Source organism: Ascaphus truei, unplaced genomic scaffold, assembly GCF_040206685.1.
Source record: "Ascaphus truei isolate aAscTru1 unplaced genomic scaffold, aAscTru1.hap1 HAP1_SCAFFOLD_487, whole genome shotgun sequence".
In the NCBI taxonomy this organism is placed as follows: Eukaryota; Metazoa; Chordata; class Amphibia; order Anura; family Ascaphidae; genus Ascaphus; species Ascaphus truei.
In genome coordinates, this window is record NW_027456818.1 from 231,479 (window position 1) to 240,000 (window position 8,522).

Sequence of the window (8,522 nt, forward strand, 5' to 3'; positions counted from 1 at the left end):
AGCATGGCATGGGGGGAGAGACACAGCATGGCATGGGGAGAGACACAGCATGGCATGGGGAGAGACACAGCATGGCATGGGGAGAGACACAGCATGGCATGGGGAGAGAGACACAGCATGGCATGGGGAGAGACACAGCATGGCATGGGGAGAGACACAGCATGGCATGGGGAGAGAGACACAGCATGGCATGGGGAGAGAGACACAGCATGGCATGGGGGGAGAGACACAGCATGGCATGGGGAGAGAGACACAGCATGGCATGGGGAGAGACACAGCATGGCATGGGGGGAGAGACACAGCATGGCATGGGGAGAGAGACACAGCATGGCATGGGGGGAGAGACACAGCATGGCATGGGGAGAGAGACACCGCATGGCATGGGGGGAGAGACACAGCATGGGGGGAGAGACACAGCATGGCATGGGGGGAGAGACACAGCATGGCATGGGGAGAGAGACACAGCATGGCATGGGGGGAGAGACACAGCATGGCATGGGGAGAGAGACACAGCATGGCATGGGGGGAGAGACACAGCATGGCATGGGGAGAGAGACACAGCATGGCATGGGGGGAGAGACACAGCATGGGGGGAGAGACACAGCATGGCATGGGGGGAGAGACACCGCATGGCATGGGGAGAGACACAGCATGGCATGGGGAGAGAGACACAGCATGGCATGGGGAGAGAGACACAGCATGGCATGGGGAGAGAGACACAGCATGGCATGTGGAGAGAGACACAGCATGGCATGGGGAGAGAGACACAGCATGGCATGGGGGGAGAGACACAGCATGGCATGGGGAGAGAGACACAGCATGGCATGGGGGGAGAGACACAGCATGGCATGGGGGGAGAGACACAGCATGGCATGGGGGGAGAGACACCGCATGGCATGGAGAGAGACACAGCATGGCATGGGGAGAGAGACACAGCATGGCATGGGGGGAGTATCACAGCATGGCATGGGGAGAGAGACACAGCATGGCATGGGGGGAGAGACATAGCATGGCATGGGGAGAGAGACACAGCATGGCATGGGGAGAGAGACACAGCATGGCATGGGGAGAGAGACACAGCATGGCATGGGGAGAGAGACACAGCATGGCATGGGGAGAGATACAGCATGGCATGGGGAGAGAGACAGCATGGCATGGGGGGAGAGACAGCATGGCATGGGGAGAGAGACACAGCATGGCATGGGGGGAGAGACACAGCATGGCATGGGGAGAGAGACACAGCATGGCATGGGGGGAGAGAGACACAGCATGGCATGGGGAGAGAGACACAGCATGGCATGGGGGGAGAGACACAGCATGGCATGGGGAGAGAGACACAGCATGGCATGGGGGGAGAGACACAGCATGGCATGGGGGGAGAGACACAGCATGGCATGGGGAGAGAGACACAGCATGGCATGAGGGGAGAGACACAGCATGGCATGGGGAGAGAGACACAGCATGGCATGGGGAGAGAGACACAGCATGGCATGGGGGGAGAGACACAGCATGGCATGGGGAGAGAGACACAGCATGGCATGGGGGGAGAGACACAGCATGGCATGGGGAGAGAGACACAGCATGGCATGGGGAGAGAGACACAGCATGGCATGGGGGGAGAGACACAGCATGGCATGGGGAGAGACACACAGCATGGCATGGGGAGAGAGACACAGCATGGCATGGGGGGGAGAGACACAGCATGGCATGGGGGGAGAGACACAGCATGGCATGGGGGGAGAGACACAGCATGGCATGGGGGGAGAGACACAGCATGGCATGGGGGGAGAGAGACACAGCATGGCATGGGGAGAGAGATACAGCATGGCATGTGGAGAGACACAACATGGCATGGGGGGAGAGACACAGCATGGCATGGGGGGAGAGACACCGCATGGCATGGGGGGAGAGACACAGCATGGCATGGGGAGAGACACACAGCATGGCATGAGGGGAGAGACACAGCATGGCATGGGGGGAGAGACACAGCATGGCATGGGGGGAGAGACACAGCATGGCATGGGGAGAGAGACACAGCATGGCATGGGGAGAGAGACACAGCATGGCATGGAGGAGAGAGACACAGCATGGCATGGGGAGAGAGACACAGCATGGCATGGGGAGAGAGACACAGCATGGCATGGAGGAGAGAGACACAGCATGGCATGGGGGGAGAGACACAGCATGGCATGGGGGGAGAGACACAGCATGGCATGGGGAGAGACACAGCATGGCATGGGGAGAGAGACACAGCATGGCATGGGGAGAGAGACACAGTATGGCATGGGGGGAGAGACACAGCATGGCATCGGGGGAGAGACACAGCATGGCATGGGGAGAGAGACACAGCATGGCATGGGGGGAGAGACACAGCATGGCATGGGGAGAGACACAGCATGGCATGGGGAGAGAGACACAGCATGGCATGGGGGGAGAGACACAGTTTGGCATGGGGGGAGAGACACAGCATGGCATGGGGAGAGACACAGCATGGCATGGGGGGAGAGACACAGCATGGCATGGGGAGAGAGACACAGCATGGCATGGGGGGAGAGACACAGCATGGCATGGGGAGAGAGACACAGCATGGCATGGGGAGAGACACAGCATGGCATGGGGAGAGAGACACAGCATGGCATGGAGAGAAAGACACAGCATGGCATGGAGGAGAGAGACACAGCATGGCATGGGGAGAGAGACACAGCATGGCATGGGGAGAGAGACACAGCATGGCATGGGGGGAGAGACACAGCATGGCATGGGGAGAGAGACACAGCATGGCATGGGGAGAGAGACACAGCATGGCATGGGGAGAGAGACACAGCATGGCATGGGGAGAGAGACACAGCATGGCATGGGGGGAGAGACACAGCATGGCATGGGGGGAGAGACACAGCATGGCATGGGGGGAGAGACACAGCATGGCATGGGGGGAGAGACACAGCATGGAACGGTGGGAGAGAGACACAGCATGGCATGGGGAGACAGACACAGCATGGCATGGGGAGAGACACAGCATGGCATGGGGAGAGAGACACAGCATGGCATGGGGAGAGAGACACAGCATGGCATGGGGAGAGAGACACCGCATGGCATGGGGAGAGAGACACAGCATGGCATGGGGAGAGAGACACAGCATGGCATGGGGAGAGAGACACAGCATGGCATGGGGAGAGAGACACAGCATGGCATGGGGAGAGAGACACAGCATGGTATGGGGAGAGAGACACAGCATGGCATGGGGAGAGAGACACAGCATGGCATGGGGAGAGAGACACAGCATGGCATGGGGAGAGAGACACAGCATGGCATGGGGGGAGAGACACAGCATGGCATAGGGAGAGACACAGCATGGCATGGGGAGAGAGACACAGCATGGCATGGGGAGAGACACAGCATGGCATGGGGAGAGAGACACAGCATGGCATGGGGAGAGACACAGCATGGCATGGGGGAGAGACACAGCATGGCATGGGGAGAGACACAGCATGGCATGGGGAGAGAGACACAGCATGGCATGGGGGGAGAGACACAGCATGGCATGGGGAGAGACACAGCATGGCATGGGGAGAGAGACACAGCATGGCATGGGGAGAGAGACACAGTATGGCATGGGGGGAGAGACACAGCATGGCATGGGGGGAGAGACACAGCATGGCATGGGGAGAGAGACACAGCATTGCATGGGGGGAGAGACACAGCATGGCATGGGGAGAGAGACACAGCATGGCATGGGGAGAGACACAGCATGGCATGGGGAGAGAGACACAGCATGGCATGGGGAGAGAGACACAGCATGGCATGGGGGGAGAGACACAGCATGGCATGGGGAGAGAGACACAGCATGGCATGGGGAGAGACACAGCATGGCATGGGGAGAGAGACACAGCATGGCATGGAGGAGAGAGACACAGCATGGCATAGAATGTTAAGTGGGAGTCAAACCATATGCCCAGGTTTTTAAAACTAGTGACAGGGGTTAGGGTGGTGTTAGCGTTGGTTCTAATGAGGAGCTCAGTCACTGGAAGCTTTACAAATTTAGTCTTGGTTTCAAATACCATTGTTACCGTCTTGTCAGTGTTTAAAAACAGTTTGTTTTGGGAAATCCAGTTTTCGAGTATCAAAGTCAGACTGAAGTATGTGTTGAAGGTCAGAGAGGCTATGGCTGTGTGCATATAGGATTGTGTCATCTGCATACATGTGTATTGAGGCTTCCTTACAAGCTGTGGGAAGATCATTAATGAACACCGAGAAGAGTAGGGGCCCCAGAACAGAGCCTTGCGGGACGCCACAGGTGATATCCAGGGGGTTGGAGTTAGAGCCTGAGATGGACACATGTTGGGATCTTCCTGATAGGTAGGACTGAAACCAGTTTAAAGCATGTTTCCCTATTCCAGAGCTTTGGAGTTTGTTAAGCAGGATAGCATGATCAACTGTGTCAAAAGCCTTTGCAAAATCTAGAAATACTGCACCAGTGAGTTGTCCCCGTTCCATTCCACACTGGATTTCATTGCAAACTTTTAGCAGGGTAGTTACGGTGGAGTGTTTGGGGCGAAAGCCAGATTGGAATTGGCTAGGGAAATGTGTCTTGGTGTAGAAATCGCTTAATTGGGAGTGGACACATTTTTCCATTACTTTGGATAGAATTGGGAGAAGTGAGATTGGTCTGTAGTTTGAGACAGTGTTTTTGTTCCCACTTTTGAAGATTGGGACAACTCTGGCAGTTTTCCAGGTCTTAGGGATATGGCCTGCAGACAGGATAGAGTTGACTATGGAAACAATTGGTTTGGCAATGGCTGGGGCACCAAGTCTTAGGAACCTAGATTGTAGTAAGTCAGGTCCACATTGGCTGCTTAGTTTTAGTTTGAGGAGCGCTTGTGTAATCTCCTCTTTGGATACTGGGCCAAATTGAAAATTGCCGGCAGTGTTGGGAGGGGGTGGGACTATAGGGGTATTCCCAGGATGAGATTCAGGTTTGGGGTTTGTGCTGCGTTTCACTAATAAGTTAGTGGCACACCCCACAAAGTAATCATTGAATGCATTTGCAATGTCAGTGGGGTTTGTCAGAGTTATATCCCCCTTAGTGATATTACTTGGTTGTTGATGTGATTGTATGCCTATATACAGGTATACCCCGCTTTAAGGACACTCACTTTAAGTACACTCGCGAGTAAGGACATATCGCCCAATAGGCAAACGGCAGCTCGCGCATGCGCCTGTCAGCACGTCCTGAACTGCAATACCGGCTCCCTACCTGTACTGAAGCTGTGCGCAAACGGGGAGACTATAGAGCCTGTTACACATGCGTTATTTACATCAGTTATGCACGTATATGACGATTGCAGTACAGTACATGCATCAATAAGTGGAAAAAAGGTAGTGCTTCACTTTAAGTACATTTCCGCTTTACATACATGCTCCGGTCCCATTGCGTATGTTAATGCGGGGTATGCCTGTATGTATTTGGGTCCTGTAACGGGCAAATCCACAGTAGGATCCGTTACAGGTGGAGGCGCTGACGAAGATTGTTCCAGAGTACACCCCAGGCTCCCTGCAGTGGAGGCTCAGGCCTCCGGTGAACCACAGGTATTGCACCACACGCACACCGTAGACACGTATCTCTCAGAGGGGGGGAGGGGATACATGTGCTACATGTCTAATGACAGCCGAATCGGTAAAATCTGTAAGGACCCACCTTTACTTTGCTATAGACGTGGTCAAAATCTGGGTGATATGTTGACACAAACAGACCCAGTCAATAAATATATGCCCTTGAAGTCATGGCTTAGCAGAACGCCTGGGTCATATCGGTGCCATGGACGCACAAACTGCGATTTCATGCAGGTGGGTTCCAGCGTCTCACATCCGCTCCGTGGGGTCCAAATTAAAATAATACACTTTCTCAATTGCGAATCCCGTTATGTCGTGTATATGATTAAATGCCTCTTGTGGTCTCCATTACATCGGAAAAGCCTCTAGAATGCTTAAGGAACGCCTCGCCATCCATCGTTCCACCACCAGAAAAGCACTGATGAGCGCAGATGATAACACCGAACTCAAGCACCTTCCTGTCGCTAGGCCTTCCGTGGCCTTCCCACGCCTGTCTTCCAAGCACCTTCCTGTCGCTAGGCCTTCCCACGCCTGTCTTCCAAGCACCTTCCTGTCGCTAGGCCTTCCGTGGCCTTCCCACGCCTGTCTTCCAAGCACCTTCCTGTCGCTAGGCCTTCCCACGCCTGTCTTCCAAGCACCTTCCTGTCGCTAGGCCTTCCCTGGCCTTCCCACGCCTGGCTTCCAAGCACCTTCCTGTCGCTAGGCCTTCCCTGGCCTTCCCACGCCTGGCTTCCAAGCACCTTCCTGTCGCTAGGCCTTCCCACGCCTGTCTTCCAAGCACCTTCCTGTCGCTAGGCCTTCCCTGGCCTTCCCACGCCTGGCTTCCAAGCACCTTCCTGTCGCTAGGCCTACCCTGGCCTTCCCACGCCTGGCTTCCAAGCACCTTCCTGTCGCTAGGCCTTCCCTGGCCTTCCCACGCCTGGCTTCCAAGCACACCCACCGCCTCGCGGAGCGGACACGAACAAACTCCTTTTGCAACAAGAGGCCAGATTCATTTATGAATTGCGGACTGTGTCGCCATCAGGATTAAATGAGGACTTGAAGCTCGGTTGTTTTGTGTAAAGATTTTATTATTATTGTATTGTCTGAGTTCTTTCATTTCCCCGCCCCCCTCCGCGTTTGTTTCTTCCACTCCCGGGACATTCCTGCCTTTGTTCCATTAGTTTATTCCGTAGGTTACCACTGTGTGTTCTTTTGTTTCCAGTGCTTTATGCTGTTGTCTATATACGGGGTTTGCGCTTATACATGTGCCCCTGCTTGTGATTTGTGGGGTCCTCATTGCAGTGCTTTGGCCTGCATAGCTTGGACCCCTGTGGCATGCCAAAGCTCTGACCAGGTTCCATGACACGATGTGTATTGAGTGGGAGTGATTCCCTTTTACTCGCGCATGCGTGATACTCTTATTATATGTGCGAGCTATTAGAAGCCGCCGGGTTATTGTGGCGTTCCGCGCTGCCAGATACCCTAGTGTGTGCACGGGGTAGTAGTAGCAGAGTATTTTTTGCGTGCTTATGGTCACTTCTTCACCGTACAGTGAATTTGGCATACTGCACGCGCACCCCGTCGGTTGTCATGGGCGCCATCGGGTCTCAATGCTGCGGTTCTACGCGTCGCCAAGGATACTACTATAGAACATGTACTGGCGCATGCGCGGCCCTTAGATATAGCTTCCAGCTGCTCATTGGCGCAAGTTTACCCAATAAAGCGGTTCGCAGTATTTTTGCGCATGCGCGATTTGGTTATGTTGTGTGCGCGTACCCTATTGGTTGCCATGGACGCTGTCAGGTTACTGCGTTACTGTGATAGGGGGAGGAAGGGGTTAAACTGATTTGCTATGCATTACTGTCCCAGGCGGTTTTGTCCCCCATTGGCAGGCCATTCCCTGCTTGCTATATTAAATGTCAAGATGCATGGCTTGCCATACCCTCTAACCAACACATGATGGCGCTCTAGCAGCTGGCATTTCAATGACAAATACTCATTCTAGAACGAAAGCACCCAGAAACCTGATTTTTGAGGTGCAAATACGGTGAACCACTACATGTACATAAATATCATTTTCACATTTGTGACACAAACAGAACATGGTGTTTTAATAAAGTGTGTATAAACTGCAGATTGTAAATGTAAGGCAGGAGGTATTTTTTGTAAGTCCAAGCAGGAATTCCCTGGACATCCAGCTGTGAGATGGGTGAATGAGCTGGGGGTATTTTCATGGCTGAGTTTCAAAGGGGTCGCTGATTTAGCACCCCTCAGTCTAAAAGGAGTGTCAGGGATGAAAAGACCCAGAGACCCATAATATATACACGGCCGGCATTCTGAGGTATAACAGATGACAGGCTATTGACATCTCTGGGGCAAAAATCAGACCCAGCGGTGCCAAGGTATGGGTGTATCCCAGGTATGCTAAGTGGCATGGGTGTTAACCTGACCCATGCGCCCTGCCCACCGGACAGCCCTTCTGACCGGTCTTATGAACTGTGGACAACCTGACTATTGGTGGGTTAAATTGTTCCCACGAGGGGATTGGATCCACATGTTAAAGATAGCTTTGGGCGGTCTATAACCGTGGCTCCCCAGGTATCCCCAGTGTGATTCCTGAATTTTGATCCATGATGTAAAGACGCAAGACTTTGTTCCAGCACAGCAGCAACTGGTCCAGGAGTGAAGGGGTTAATAACAACGTAACCAAGGATTTGCCCCAAACTTTGGAATTCGTTAGCCCTGGTGACTCTGGAACGAATTCTAACGAAGTTCCACGAAATACTTTGAGGTGGCTGAGATATCAGATCAGCAACTTGTGATCTGGCCACAGAACCTTTAAACCAAGGCTGCGTTTCTTGCGCTGGCAAGCAAAGGACAATTTATTTCGTTCCAAGGACAATTTATTTTGTTCCCTTATCCCAGTAAGT